Source organism: Rattus norvegicus, chromosome 13, assembly GCF_021556685.1.
Source record: "Rattus norvegicus strain SHRSP/BbbUtx chromosome 13, alternate assembly SHRSP_T2T, whole genome shotgun sequence".
In the NCBI taxonomy this organism is placed as follows: Eukaryota; Metazoa; Chordata; class Mammalia; order Rodentia; family Muridae; genus Rattus; species Rattus norvegicus.
In genome coordinates this window covers 34,876,082-34,891,309 of record NC_141546.1, presented here as the reverse complement: position 1 = coordinate 34,891,309, position 15,228 = coordinate 34,876,082, and the positions used below count along the sequence as shown (strand labels likewise).

The 15,228-nt window shown below is 44.4% G+C and overlaps 1 long non-coding RNA gene across 1 annotated transcript in view; it reads left to right on the top strand.

Moving 5' to 3' along the window:
* LOC134481621 (uncharacterized) overlaps positions 1 to 13,577 on the top strand; it is a 38,855-nt gene extending 25,278 nt beyond the window's left edge. The window contains exon 4 of the long non-coding RNA XR_015635465.1: positions 13,412 to 13,577. This is a non-coding gene — a long non-coding RNA (uncharacterized LOC134481621). The remainder of the gene's footprint in view (positions 1 to 13,411) is intronic.
* The last annotated feature ends 1,651 nt before the right edge of the window (positions 13,578 to 15,228 follow it).

Genomic DNA, 15,228 nt, shown 5'->3' with positions numbered 1-15,228 from the left:
ATGTTTTAATACTTTTAATTGATTTTTTACTATCTTTGTGTGTGTTTGATGAGCATTCATGTGTGTGTGTGTGTGTGTGTGTGTGTGTGTGTGTGTGTGTGTTTGACTCCACATATATCAGGCTATCTGGCCGTACGGCTTTCGGTGGTGTCTCTCCCTCCCATCTCACAATAGGAGCTTTAAAATTACAGACAACCTCTTCTGAACCCGAATTTGTATGGGTTCTGGGGTTCAGACTCTGGACCTATTCTTGTGCAGCAACCATTTGACCCACTTAACCTCTTCCAAGCCATTTCATTCTCATGGCAAGGACCATACTACCTGTGGGCTTCTGACAGGCTCCTCCCCCATTGGGTAATAGTATCCTCTGTTAATCTTTGCTACCCGCTGCACATGCTCAGTTGTGCCCCATTCTACATCTTTTCCTACAACCCTCATTCATGGTTCTAGCCCCACTCTCAAGCCTGCCACTATTCTGAATGCTCACAAACACTTCGTCTTAGGTACCTGTAAAAAGTTTTTCTTAGTTATGAATCAGAGCTGAGTTGCCAAGTTGTATAATATTTAAATGCCAACCCATTTTCCGTGGTGACTCTTTTTTTTTCTAGAAGTCTTGTTCAAAGATCATGTGGTCCCACATCTTCTCCAGCACTTGATGTGAAGAGACTTCTAAGAGGTTTTGTCAGTTGAACCAAATTACGGCATCTCAAATAGTATGTGTGCACTATTAGATAGGAAATGGAACCTCAATATGTTCTAGTTGGTGTGACCAGTCTGCCTTGAACATGAATGTGTACACATTGTCATTTGTGTCCACACATGTAGGACGTGTGTGTGAGAGTGCATGTGTATGCACACGTGTGTGGAGATCAAAGGTTGATGTCATGTGTCTTCCTTAACTATTCTTTTTTTTTTTTATTAACTTGAGTGTTTCTTTTTTTTTTTTTTTTTTTTATTAACTTGAGTATTTCTTATATACATTTCGAGTGTTATTCCCTTTCCCGGTTTCCGGGCAAACATCCCCCTCCCCCCTCCCCTTCCTTATGGGTGTTCCCCTCCCAACCCTCCCCCCATTGCAGCCCTCCCCCCATAGACTAGTTCACTGTGGGTTCAGTCTTAGCAGGACCCAGGGCTTCCCCTTCCACTGGTGCTCTTACTAGGATATTCATTGCTACCTATGGGGTCAGAGTCCAGGGTCAGTCCATGTATAGTCTTTAGGTAGTGGCTTAGTCCCTGGAAGCTCTGGTTGCTTGGCATTGTTGTACTTTTGGGGTCTCGAGCCCCTTCAAGCTCTTCCAGTTCTTTCTCTGATTCCTTCAATAGGGGACCTATTCTCAGTTCAGTGGTTTGCTGCTGGCATTCGCCTCTATATTTGCTGTATTCTGGCTGTGTCTCTCAGGAGCGATCTACATCCGGCTCCTGTCGGTCTGCACTTCTTTGCTTCATCCATCTTGTCTAATTGGGTGGCTGTATATGTATGGGCCACATGTGGGGCAGGCTCTGAATGGGTGTTCCTTCAGTCTCTGTTTTAATCTTTGCCTCTCCCTTCCCTGCCAAGGGTATTCTTTTTCCTCATTTAAAGAAGGAGTGAAGCATTCACATTTTGATCATCCGTCTTGAGTTTCGTTTGTTCTAGGGATCTAGGGTAATTCAAGCATTTGGGCTAATAGCCACTTATCAATGAGTGCATACCATGTATGTCTTTCTGTGATTGGGTTAGCTCACTCAGGATGATATTTTCCAGTTCCAACCATTTGCCTACGAATTTCATAAACTCGTTGTTTTTGATAGCTGAGTAATATTCCATTGTGTAGATGTACCACATTTTCTGTATCCATTCCTCTGTTGAAGGGCATCTGGGTTCTTTCCAGCTTCTGGCTATTATAAATAAGGCTGCGATGAACATAGTGGAGCACGTGTCTCTTTTATATGTTGAGGCATCTTTTGGGTATATGCCCAAGAGAGGACTTGAGTGTTTCTTATTTACATTTCAAGTGTTATTCCCTTTCACGGTTTCCGGACAAACATCCCCCTAATCCTCCCCTCCCCTCTTTTATGGGTGTTCTCCTCTCCATCCTCCCCCCATTGCCGCCCTCCCCCCAAAAATCATGTTCACTGGGGGTTCAGTCTTAGCAGGACCCAGGGCTTCCCCTTCCACTGGTGCTCTTACTAGGATATTCATTGCTACCTATGAGGTCAGAGTCCAGGGTCAGTCCATGTATAGTCTTTAGGTAGTGGCTTAGTCCCTGGAAGCTCTGGTTGCTTGGCATTGTTGTTCATAAGGGGTCTCGAGCTCCTTCAAGCTCTTCGAGTTCTTTCTCTGATTCCTTCAAAGGGGGTCCCGTTCTCAGTTCAGTGGTTTGCTGCTGGCATTCACCTCTGTATTTGCTGTATTCTGGCTGTGTCTCTCAGGAGCGATCTACATCCGGCTCCTGCCTGCACTTCTTTGCTTCATCCATCTTGTCTAATTGGGTGGCTGTATATGTATGGGCCACATGTGGGGCAGGCTCTGAATGGGTGTTCCTTCTGTGTCTGTTTTAATCTTTGCCTCTCTATTCCCTGCCAAGGGTATTATTGTTCCCCTTTTAAAGAAGGAGTGAAGCATTCACATTTTGATCATCCGTCTTGAGTTTCATTTGTTCTAGGCATCTAGGGTAATTCAAGCATTTGGGCTAATAGCCACTTATCAATGAGTACATACCATGTGTGTTTTTCTGTGATTGGGTTACCTCACTCAGGATGATATTTTCCAGTTCCAACCATTTGCCTACGAATTTCATAAAGTCATTGTTTTTGATAGCTGAGTAATATTCCATTGTGTAGATGTACCACATTTTCTGTATCCATTCCTCTGTTGAAGGGCATCTGGGTTCTTTCCAGCTTCTGGCTATTATAAATAAGGCTGCGATGAACATAGTGGAGCATGTGTCTTTGTTATATGTTGGGGCATCTTTTGGGTATATGTCCAAGAGAGGTATAGGTGGATCCTCAGGCAGTTCAATGTCCAATTTTCTGAGGAACCTCCAGACTGATTTCCAGAATGGTTGTACCAGTCTGCAATCCCACCAACAATGGAGGAGTGGTCCTCTTTCTCCACATCCTCGCCAGCATTTGCTGTCACCTGAGTTTTTGATCTTAGCCATTCTCACTGGTGTGAGGTGAAATCTCAGGGTTGTTTTGATTTGCATTTCTCTTATGACTAAAGATGTTAAACATTTCTTTAGGTGTTTCTCAGCCATTCGGCATTCCTCAGCTGTGAATTCTTTGTTTAGCTCTGAACCCCACTTTTTAATAGGGTTATTTGTCTCCCTGCGGTCTAACTTCTTGAGTTCTTTGTATATTTTGGATATAAGGCCTCTATCTGTTGTAGGATTGGTAAAGATCTTTTCCCAATCTGTTGGTTGCCGTTTTGTCCTAACCACAGTGTCCTTTGCCTTACAGAAGCTTTGCAGTTTTATGAGATCCCATTTATCGATTCTTGATCTTAGAGCATAAGCCATTGGTGTTTTGTTCAGGAAATTTTTTCCAGTGCCCATGTGTTCCAGGTGCTTCCCTAGTTTTTCTTCTATTAGTTTGAGTGTATGTGGTTTGATGTGGAGGTCCTTTATCCACTTGGACTTAAGCTTTGTACAGGGTGATAAGAATAGATCGATCTGCATTCTTCTACATGCTGACCTCCAGTTGAACCAGCACCATTTGCTGAAAATGCTATCTTTTTTCCATTGGATGGTTTTGGCTCCTTTGTCAAAAATCAAGTGACCATAGGTGTGTGGGTTCATTTCTGGGTCTTCAATTCTGTTCCATTGGTCTATCTGTCTGTCTCTGTACCAATACCATGCAGTTTTTATCACTGTTGCTCTGTAATACTGCTTGAGTTCAGGGATAGTGATTCCCCCTGAAGTCCTCTTATTGTTGAGGATAGCTTTAGCTATCCTGGGTTTTTTGTTATTCCAGATGAATTTGCAAATTGTTCTGTCTAACTCTTTGAAGAATTGGATTGGTATTTTGATGGGGATTGCATTGAATCTGTAGATTGCTTTTGGTAAAATGGCCATTTTTACTATATTAATCCTGCCAATCCATGAGCATGGGAGATCTTTCCATCTTCTGAGGTCTTCTTCAATTTCTTTCTTCAGTGTCTTGAAGTTCTTATTGTACAGATCTTTTACTTGCTTGGTTAAAGTCACACCGAGGTACTTTATATTATTTGGGTCTATTATGAAGGGTGCCATTTCCCTAATTTCTTTCTCGGCTTGTTTCTCTTTTGTGTAGAGGAAGGCTACTGATTTCTTTGAGTTAATTTTATACCCAGCCACTTTGCTGAAGTTGTTTATCAGCTTTAGTAGTTCTCTGGTGGAACTTTTGGGATCACTTAAATATACTATCATATCATCTGCAAATAGTGATATTTTGACTTCTTCTTTTCCGATTTGTATCCCCTTAAAACCATCAACGTGATCCATTATATAAACAAACTGAAAGAACAAAACCACATGATCATTTCATTAGATGCTGAGAAAGCATTTGACAAAATTCAACACCCCTTCATGATAAAAGTCCTGGAAAGAATAGGAATTCAAGGCCCATACCTAAACATAGTAAAAGCCATATACAGCAAACCAGTTGCTAACATTAAACCAAATGGAGAGAAACTTGAAGCAATCCCACTAAAATCAGGGACTAGACAAGGCCACTCTCTCCCTACTTATTCAATATAGTTCCTTAACTATTCTAAATCTTACTGTTGGATACTATGTGTCCCCCTGAACCTGGTTTGGATAGATTGGCTTGTGAGCTTTAGGGATCTGACAGTTTCTGTGCCCCAGATCTGAGACTATAGGAACACGCTTTTATGCCTTGCTTATAAAACAAAACAAACAAAAACCCACCCATGGCTTCTGAGAATCCAGATTCAGGTGTTTGTGGTTTCACTGCTGGCATTTTACCAGCATAGCCAGCCTCCCTATCCTCTCCTGAAGTCCATTTTAGCATTTCTTGAAGTATGTGTTTTCTCTGCTAGGAGGTGCGGTTTGTGTCTTTTACTCGTCTTTCTACATTTACTCTTGATGTGTAGACCTTTAGAAGCAGGAAATTTGTTTTTCATTAAGATGTATATCTTTTTGACAGTTGCATAATATTCCCTCTCTACTAAATTTAGACATCAGAGTCCACTGAGGTATCTCAGTGGGTGAAGTTACTTGCCACGTCCTGGAACCCAGGTGATGGGAGAGAATTGACTCTTGAACATTGTTTTCTGACTTCCACATGTGTTGTGTACATGCTACTCTTGAGTAAGTAAATAAATGTAAAAAAAAAATTTAAAAACACAGAAAAAAACAAAAAGGAAAAACCACACCAGAAAATTTAGCAATTTCTACCATGTATTTGATTACCTTACTGAATTTTTGTAAATACACAAAATCCTTTTTGTATCCTTTGTCTGGTTTTATTTTGGTCTGATTTCCATAGCCATGTCACTCCACTCCACTTGTTATTATTGTTATTGTTACGACAGTGACATAATGAGGTCAGCTTTTATTACTTTGCCACACACACTTTGGCTGCCTTCAACACATTATTCTTGTAAATTATTGGAATTATTTTGTCAAATTCCTTCCTAACCTGTTTTGCTCCCAGTTTATTGGTGTACACACTCTTAATTTGGTGACTGAAATCTACCCAACATTGACGGTTTATGCCTGTGTGTGTATATACATACATTATACATACACATACACATATGCATACACATACACATATACATATACACACACACACGTGTGTGCATGTTCGTGTGCAGGGGTGTAGGTGTTTGTGCACAGTGTCTCATGTGTGTAGTCCAAAGGATACTTTAGATAAGGATGCTCTTCCAGCCAGTCTGAGGAAAGGTCTCATGTTGCTCACTGCTATATCCTAGCTGGCTGATGAGCCCCTGAGAACTCCCCTGTTTCCACCTCCTATCCCGCAATATCCGTGCCAGGATTGCAGACACATGCTACAGTGTGAGGACTGGGGTGGGGGTGGGGAATCTGGCTTCAGGTTCCTCACAATTGGGCAGCAAGCCTTTTACCCACTAAATCACCTCCCCAACCCAACATTATTAATTTGTAAGTGTTCTTCTCCATCCTTCGTGTCCTGGTTTGAATATTCTTTAAGAAACTATGTAGTCTTCATCCGAGCTTTCCTCACAACCTGCTTGCATTGGCAATAAAGATTTTTGAGATTACGCTGATGACAAAATAATTATTGGTCTCTCTTATTGGGGTTGTCTTCATGTCATACAAGTAGCCACCTGTCCTGTCTGGACAGATGCCTTCAGCGTGATTCTTCTGGAGAGGCCCCTGCTAAGTCAGGCATGGGGTAATGCCATGTGCTGTGCAGCCCTCCCAAGGCTGTCTGCAGGGCTATTTTAACCTCACAGGTCTGGCATGCACTGGGGCTTGGATAGTTCTCATAAATAGCGAATGAATAATGGAGAAAATGATTGCACTGAGATAGCCCAATCTAGCACCCATCTTTCTGAGCACAGCTTGGCAAATGAAAACATTTGGAGCCCCATTAAGACTGCAGCAAGGTCTTCGTTTTTCACTCCTTGTTGAGTGTGTTTTTCTGTGTGTAAAGGTGTGCATGTGCATTGTGCGCAGGTGCATGTATGTGTGACTGCATACGGGAGGCAGAGGACGCCTTGGGTGTGGATCCTCAGTTACCATCAACTCAGCCTTTTGAGGCTGGGTCTCTCACTAGCCTCAAATTTACCAATGCAGCTAGGGTAGCTGGCCAGCAAGCCCCTATCTTCATCTCCTCAGTCCTGAGATTACAAGCGTTGCTGCTGTGACTGACTTCTTTTTTTTTTTTTTTTTTTTTTTTGGAGCTGGGGACCGAACCCAGGGCCTTGCGCTTCCTAGGTAAGCGCTCTACCACTGAGCTAAATCCCCAGCCCCGACTGACTTCTTTTTTAAATGTGGATTTTCATGATGAAACCTGGGGTCTTTGTGCAGCTTTTAGTACTTTATCTGCTGCAAAGCCTTCCCATCCCCACTTTTCCACAGAGTCTTTAAAAGGCAGTACAGAGGCCTTCCTGGAAGGGGGATGTGGGGCTATACATGCCAATGTGGTTTGGTTGAATATACCTTTTTCCTCCCATGAAACCCTACCTCGTGTATTCCTTGAATGGTCTGGAACTAGCTATGAATATGGGATTGACCTTGAATGATCCTCCTGCCTCCACCTCCCTAGTGCTGGAATTACAGGTGCGTGCCACCACTTCCAGATCATGCAGTACTGAGGATGAAACCCAGAATTTAGTGCCAACTAAGTGAGCACCCACCAACCCTGCCCTGTGCTCGGCGCCATCCATTCACATTTTTAAGGGAGCCTGCCTTGAGGGTCTAAGTATCAACCTCTGTCTTTGTGGCAATTCTCACCTGAATTGTCTCTCTCCACACTGCTAGCTTGTTTCGTTTTGTTGATTTTGTAGACAGGGTCTCACTATGTAGACTAGAACAGCTTTGACCTCAGAGAGATCTGTCTGTGTTAAAGTTCAAAGCCACCAACATGGCTTGAACTCATAGTGTGTGTGTGTGTGTGTGTGTGTGTGTGTGTGTGTGTGTGTGTGTGTGTGTGAACTGATAACTTTTGAGGGAAGGGGCTCACCCAGGGGCTGTACCAACAAGTTTTAACATTGTGAAATCCGTATTACAGAAGGGATTGAAATCTATGAAAAACCAGATGTATGTGCACCTAGCCGACGTCACCAAAAAGCCTGAATACAACATGTCATCGTGATTAATTGTGGGCAATGGGGTCTTAGGAACCCAAGAAAGAAAAGCGTTTGTTTCTCTGCTGCTACAGTTATGGGCTCCATTTTGTTTGCAAGCACTCCCCAGAGGACTGCGCATGTGGGATGGTCTAGGACTAGTCTACATGCATCCTTTACTGAAGCTCGACTAGGAAGAGGCGTTTCAGTAAACTATCATATAGAGATGCAGCTTTCGTTTTAGAGAGCTCTTTTAAAGATGAGATAAAGAAAAAAATCTCGTTTCCTAGTTTAAAGCATCTTTATAAAAACCAGGCTGTAGGGAATCTGCCAGGAGTTCTTAGAGAAGCGGAGGGACGCTCCGCCTACAGATACCGATGGGACACAGAATTGTGAATAAAAGAATTCTTTTATAGAACCAGTCTGGTGTTTTCGTTCTCCAGGCTACCAGAAGGTGGCGCAAATTCACCGTTGAAACCGCGAAGAAGAAGAAGCGAGGCTTTCTTTTCGTGCGCCCCGGCCCTGTGAGTCTAGTAAAACAGAGAGAAAGAAAACAAACAAAAAAAGCCACCCAAGACCGTTCTCTATTTAAAAATAAACGAATGGCCCGAAAAGGTTCGTCTTTGTAAAAAATAAATCACTCTTAGGTTGCAATCATCCACGTTTTTATAGCACGTTTCATCTGATGAGAGTCAAACAAGCCGAAGAAGCGCTGGATGAAGATTTGCGGAGGACAATTCCCAGCATTTTGTGTAAGAAACTTAAGCAGCCGTTTCGTGTGTTCAAGAACCACCATATTCAGGAATGGCTTATGTTGAAGGTTCTAATAAACATAATAAATAAAGAAGTTTTCGGGCACATGTTGCGTTTTAATTTGAAAATACTCGTGATATTTAGGTATTTGGACATCTTTAGAACATAGAAGACCAGACGCTACGGAACTTCCTTCTGTGTTTTCCAAAAAAAAAATTTAATGTTACTAGAGCAAACGAGGCATGCGCCAGTGCGCTCATAGACACAAAAGGAGAGATTTCCCCCAACCCCCCAACCCCCCAACCCCCCAAGCCACCACCATTAATGCCAACCAGAATAACAAAATCTTCTTCCTTGGCCCGTGAGGGTAACTCCTGCTGCAAGCTTTGCCTGAACTAGCTGGTCAGATGCCTGTGTTAGTGGACACTTTCCCAACAGTCTAAAACATTTTTAGGGACTGGATAGTCACCAAGAAGAAAGTATTTTTTTTTTAGATTAGATTAGTTTTTTTTATTTCAGTGAAAGATCCTACCAACTGAAGAACTGTAAAACAAAACAAAAACCAAACACCCCAAACCAACCAAAAAGCATTTCTTATATTCTAGCTGAAAGCGGTTTTTTTAAGCTAAAAGGTCTATTTTAAAAAAGAAAAAAAAAACAAAATGATAATTAAAAAAAATACTCCCAAAGCTTCTTATGAAGAAAGCAAACCAGTGGTCTCAAAGATGTTTTCAAATTAGAATTTCTAAGGAAATTCGAACTAAGAAAGTGACCTCGGGCTTAGTCCTCATATCCCAACTGAAGATTGAACTTAATCTCAGTAAATGTTACTAAATATAATGTGCTTTTGTTACCAACTAAAATCTAGCTTTTAAAAAAATAATTTACTTTCTGCATTGATGGGAGCCACTTTCATTCGACTTCTTCACCGTGCCTTGTAATAAGTCTCTCTTGATCTGTTTCTCCTAAGAGAAGAAAATGTGTAAAAAGGGAGAAAAATGAAATAAAAAGCAAACTTGTAGGTTGTAGTTAAAATATTTTGTTTTATCACGCCTGACAGGAAGAGAACCAAGAACACTGAAGTCGGGGCGACCGGGAATCACATGCCAGGTCCTCTCAATTCCAAACCTCAAGTTTATTTCTTAAAATCTTGGGGGGCTTGGTTATGAAGCTGAGAGGACTTGGCTAGGAAGAGAGTGGATGGTAATTCATTTGAGAGAGGAATCCGGGTTGGGAATGGAAAGTGGGGGGTTTCCTGGGAGGATTGGGTGGGTTTTCTTAAGCAACTTTTTCTTGGCCGGTTTCATGGAGAGCCCTGGAGTTTAAACCGAGTCTCTAGGCTCACCTGGAAAAGTCACCCGCTTCAAGGCACCCGCTTTGTCTGCGGATCCTGGATAGCTCACGCTGGCAGAGAGACCCACTGGGAAACAAAATTCGCCTATTTACGACATCTTTCCCTCTGTCGGAGTCTGAACGAGGTTTGGGGGATCTCGGCGCTCAAGGAGATAACAGTTTTGTTTTAAGTGGGGCACATGTCAAAGTTAAACAGCGTTACTTCGTTACTTCGCAGCTACGCTGCAGGGTAGGTCTTCATTTCCTATTTTACTATTTCTTTAAAAAAAAAAAACTTTCTTCCTTAACATTTTTTTTCCTTTTTCCTCCCTCGATTTCTCCAAAAAGGAAAGGGAAAGAAGAAAAAAAAATCATCCGACTTAGCCTTTAATGCCCATGAGTCGACTTAACTTCTGTTCCTTGTGCATTATCTGGGCAATCCCGGGCCTCCGCCACTACTAGGGTTTGATTTTATTTGAGGACCTTTGAAAAATATTTTGGCAGCAGTGGATGTGTGCGGAGAGCCGGGGAGTGTTGCAAATCTAAAAGAGGCAATTGTGTCCACAGAGTGTAAGCAAGGATCCGCGAGCTCCAGGTTTCAGGGACGGCTAGGAGCACCCCTGTGCACCGCGCAGTTCTAACCCGGGACGCGTCCCAGAAGGGTTGAGGGCTTTAGGGAAGAGAACGGAAAGAGATGAAATTGCCATCTCGGCCCGCGCTCCTTCGGTTTTACTTTTGCAATCGAAGGCTCCGGCTGGGGCTGGGTGGCTCACAGCGGAAAGCTGGGCCCCAGGACGCCGAGGCCTTTGTCGTGGCCACTCCACAGGCTTCGTGGTCCCCTCCCCTGGTGCCCGCCCCGGACGCGCCTGCTCCTTCCCGCGCAGACAGCAAGGGAAATTGAACCCCAACTCCATTTTGCATTTTGCAGCCCCTTTAGAGGGAGTCTGAGAGGAGGCCAGAGAGAAAACGTGAAAAGACAGGCTGTTATTTATGACTGGCGAGTTGGACTGTGGCACCAGATGGTGGGACTTTCAGGCTGGGCCACCTCCCCCCAGCTTCCCGGTTTCCCTAACGTTACACCAACAGGGCCCTGGGTGGCAGTCACCCGCAGGGCAACGCCTTAGGCACCCCCTTCGTTGCTTCAGCTCCCCACCACATCGCTTTAGCTAAATGAACTTGATGCTAGACAGTCTGACTTAAAAAAAATGCATCCCTTGCAATTAGAAGCACCCCCTCCCACCACCTCACGATTAATGATCTTTTGACATCTGTACACAGGCAATGGTGCTGTCCTTTCCGGAGGAGGGGAGGGGGGCGAGATAGCCAGGTGGAAGGTGGGGTCGGGTTAAGAAGCCCAGAAGGGCCTCACTTCCTCTTCGTTTTGTCGCCCTTTGTTGTACATACGGGGGCAAGCAAGGTCTGCCAATCACTACCGTCTCCCTTTCTTGTTCTATAAAGACAGGGTCGTCACAGCAACCGGGACACGACAGGCTGGTATCTCTCTTGAGCTACAGGGGGCCCCTAATAGGATTGAAGAGAAAGATCAAGCGAACGGTTTCCTATTTGGGGCCCTGTAATAACTCCTAACTGCTTGCATATACATGGCCCTTACAGTTTGGGTAGACAACTTTTAATCCCAGAAACACTCCGGGTCTACTTTAGAGAGAACAGACAGACCTTCTTCCTCTCCTGTCCTTATCAAAACAAACAACAACAAAAACCCAAAAGAGTGATATCATTAATTCGTTATTAACCATCTCGGAATGAATTTAGAGGGAACAAAAGCGCCCCCTTTTTGGTATTCAGATAAAGTCTTGAGGGGGCGCAGAAGTGTACTTGTCTTTGGGAGACATTGACCTTGAATGTGATTTCCCACAGGAACAAAATGCACAGGCCGACCTGAGGCAAAGGATGAAAGTCTTCCTTCGTCCTCCTGTTCTCTGTGTTCAGAGAGAAACAAGGAGGGCACACATGCATGGGGTGGGTGGATGACTTGGTGTGGGCACGGGTGGGGTGGAGGGAAGACCTGTGGGTGTTTTCTTTATAGGCCTCTAAGCTGGGGAGCCAGCTGAGCTGGAGTGGGAGGAACTAGTCTGAGAAGGAGTGGGGGTGGGGGGAAGGAAGAGGAAGAAGAGAGAGAGGGAGAGGGAGGCAGGGAGGGAGACAGAGACAGAGACAGAGAGACAGAGAGACAGAGAGGATAGGAGAAGGGGAGAGGGAGACTACTTGGGTAACCTAAACATTAACTGCCTCAGAGTAATCAGGATCACCAACATCTGTCACCACAGCTGTTTGTTTGCTTTCTGGTTGGAGAGAGAATCTCTCTCTCTCTCTCTCTCTCTCTCTCTCTCTCTCTCTCTCTCTCTCTCTCACTGTGTGTTTCCTTCCTTCCCTCTCTCCATCCTTCCCTCTCTCCCTCCCTCCCTCTGGCTGTCTCACCCTTTCTCTTTCTCCCTTGGACTGGCAATGAATTCTAAATTAAGAAGTTCTGGGGTCTTTCTCTTCCAAACAGCATCTCCCAGGTCTCTGTACACAAGTTTGCTTAAAAACAAACTATGGCCGGGCTAGCGAGATGGCTCAGTGGGTATAGAGCTTACCTTTCTGAGTTTGGATCCCCAGAGCCCAGATTTTTAAACCACTGATCATGATGGTGCAGACTCTAATCCTAGTACCTCCAAGGTGATGGAGAAGGGGGGATCTGAAAAGCTGGGGTCAGGAGGAGCTAGCCTGGTCTACCAGTGATGAGTGATAAAGAGACCCTGTTTCATAAAAGGTAGACCTTGAGTCCTGATGCCTGAAGTTGTCTTTTGGCTTTCACATAAGTGCCACACTCACACCTGTGATCATATTCCCTCGTATTCACACACACACACACACACACACACACACACACACACACACACACACACACACGAAGACCAGCAGAACATTCCTACCTTGTGAAATGAGGAATGTCATGTGGTCACAGTTAGGGAAACTGAGGCCATGGGAACTTGTTGTGGTTTGCCCTGAAGTTATCTGTATTTTGATGCCCATTCCACTGCCCCAAGGACAGCTGCCTAGTCACATACTCAGGAATCAGGTGACTTCACCAGAACCTTGCCTTTGAAGTTGTAAAGTACAGGTGAGGGGCAGGTACAGGATAGAAGAGGGCCTATCATTGGAGGAGAAGGATGGGCGGGAGAGAAGTTTGAAGGAAGAGGAGGAGACTAGAACAGAAGGGAGAGAGGAAGAGACAAGACAGAGGAGAGAGGGGAGAAGCCATGACAGGACAACATGGCAGGTGATGTTAAGATTCTGCTCTGTATATTTACAGGTTGTTATTAATGTTCTCAAGGGATGGATGGTACCGGGTTTTGTATGTTTAAGTGGGCAATTATATCTTACCAATTGGGTCAAAGATTATTGTGTTGTGTGTTGTTTTATGTGAGGGTTTGAGTGTAGGAAAGTGTGCGGCTGGGATGTGTTTCTGCCAAGATATCTAGCAGATATCTTGGGCACGGCGGTGCAGGACCAAGCGGGGTAAAAGACCAACATTACCGTTTTATTTTTATATTTTTACAACAACAGGAACTCTCTCAATGACTCTGTGGGAAGAATCAGAATGCACAATTCTGTCTTCAGCAGCAGACGTGCCTACGTCTTGGAGTTTGTGAGACAACACCGTCATCTACATAGCTCGCCCTGGAGAGCTTCAGAGACAAGTTATAAAAAATAAATCACAAAAGAACTCTCATCATTTTTTCAAATTCTATTTATAATTTTAGGTGGGTTGCTATCGTGGGATGCACATGGTCTCTGGACCACTGGCTGGACGAATCTAAACCACTAGATTCTTTGCACACAGAGAATATCTTCCTAGAAGGGCCTGTGAGAGGCAAAGATGTCGATAGCAGACGTGTATGGACATGTGTTCTGAGGTTATGGGAAGGGACTCTGGCAAAGGAGCATGGCCACCAAGCAGGCCACCACCATGGCCATGAAGGGTATCTGGGATTTTGATGAAAGCTTGTGAGTTTCTGGAAGTACAAGAGAGAGAGAGAGAGAAGAACTGGGGGACCAAGGTTGGAATGAAAGGAGACCTGGGGTTATTTTACATGGCAACATGTAGGGTTGTAAAGCTCTTGTGCAGCATTTTCTTTCACAACTCAGTAAGACTTGGGATAATCTAAAGGAGACTTGTTAAGACACAAGAAATAGGGGTTGGGGATTTAGCTCAGCGGTAGAGCACTTGCCTAGGAAGCGCAAGGCCCTGGGTTTGGTCCCTAGCTCTGAAAAAAAAAAAGAAAAAAAAAGACACAAGAAATAAGCAACTTGGGAGTCTCAGGAAGTCCCTGAAAGTGATGAGATGCACAAAGCACTTCCCTCCCCAAGCTTATATAAGCAGGAAAGGCTGATGTGAAGACAGCAGCTGAGCTGTCTGGAAGAGACAACTCACGTGTCTAATTGCTTGGAGCCCATGCAGAGGTCCAGGTCTTCAGCTTCCCTGAGTGACCATTAATGTTGGGGTGGCCTTTCAGTGATGCAACTGCCTTTGAGTCACCCATGTCCTATAAGCCACGTCTCACGCATACCCCATAAACCCAACACATTCATTGGCTCACCAAGTGGGACCTCAGTGACATCGTTACTTTGGGCTGTATCTGAGCTGAGCAGATACTCGTTCATGTCTTCCCAGAATAGTGTCACAGTGGAGAAGACCTGGATTCTGACATCTTGGTGCTACGGCTATGGTGCCGATGAGATACGGTGAGGGTCATTGCAAGCCAGCTCAGGGGGTGAGATAGGACGATGGATGATGTCTTACTTCCCTTTGCTGTGGCTCTGATAAAACACTCTCACAAAAGTGATTTACAGGGAGAAAGGGTTTATTCTGGTTCACGGTCCATCACATCAAAGCAGCAGGAGTTCAAAGCAGCTGGTCACATCGCACCCACAATCAGGAAGCAGAGAGCAACAAACACGTGCAGCTGCTCACTGCATGCAGCTCAGGAACCCCTGCCAGGGGAATGGTGACACCCACAGTTGGTGGGTCTTCTCATTTCAATTAACCTAATCAAGATATCCTCTCAGGCACATGCCCAGGAGATCTCAAGTTGACAACTGGGATTAACCATCCCAGGCAACAGCTGATGGCCAAAGAATCCAGAGCTATGAGCCAATAGGCAGACAAAGGTGATTTAGGTAGCTAGAGAATGACCTAAGAACTTGAATATTACTTAATGTATTTGAATGTAGCATTTTGCACAGCGTGTCTGGGCCTCGTGATGACACAGAAACACAGATTCTATGTGGATGGGCTTCCTCACAGCATAGACCCTTCCTTTGTCAAACAAATGGACACTTGGCCTTGTGACTGAACCTCTGATGGACTTCAAAAGCTATGA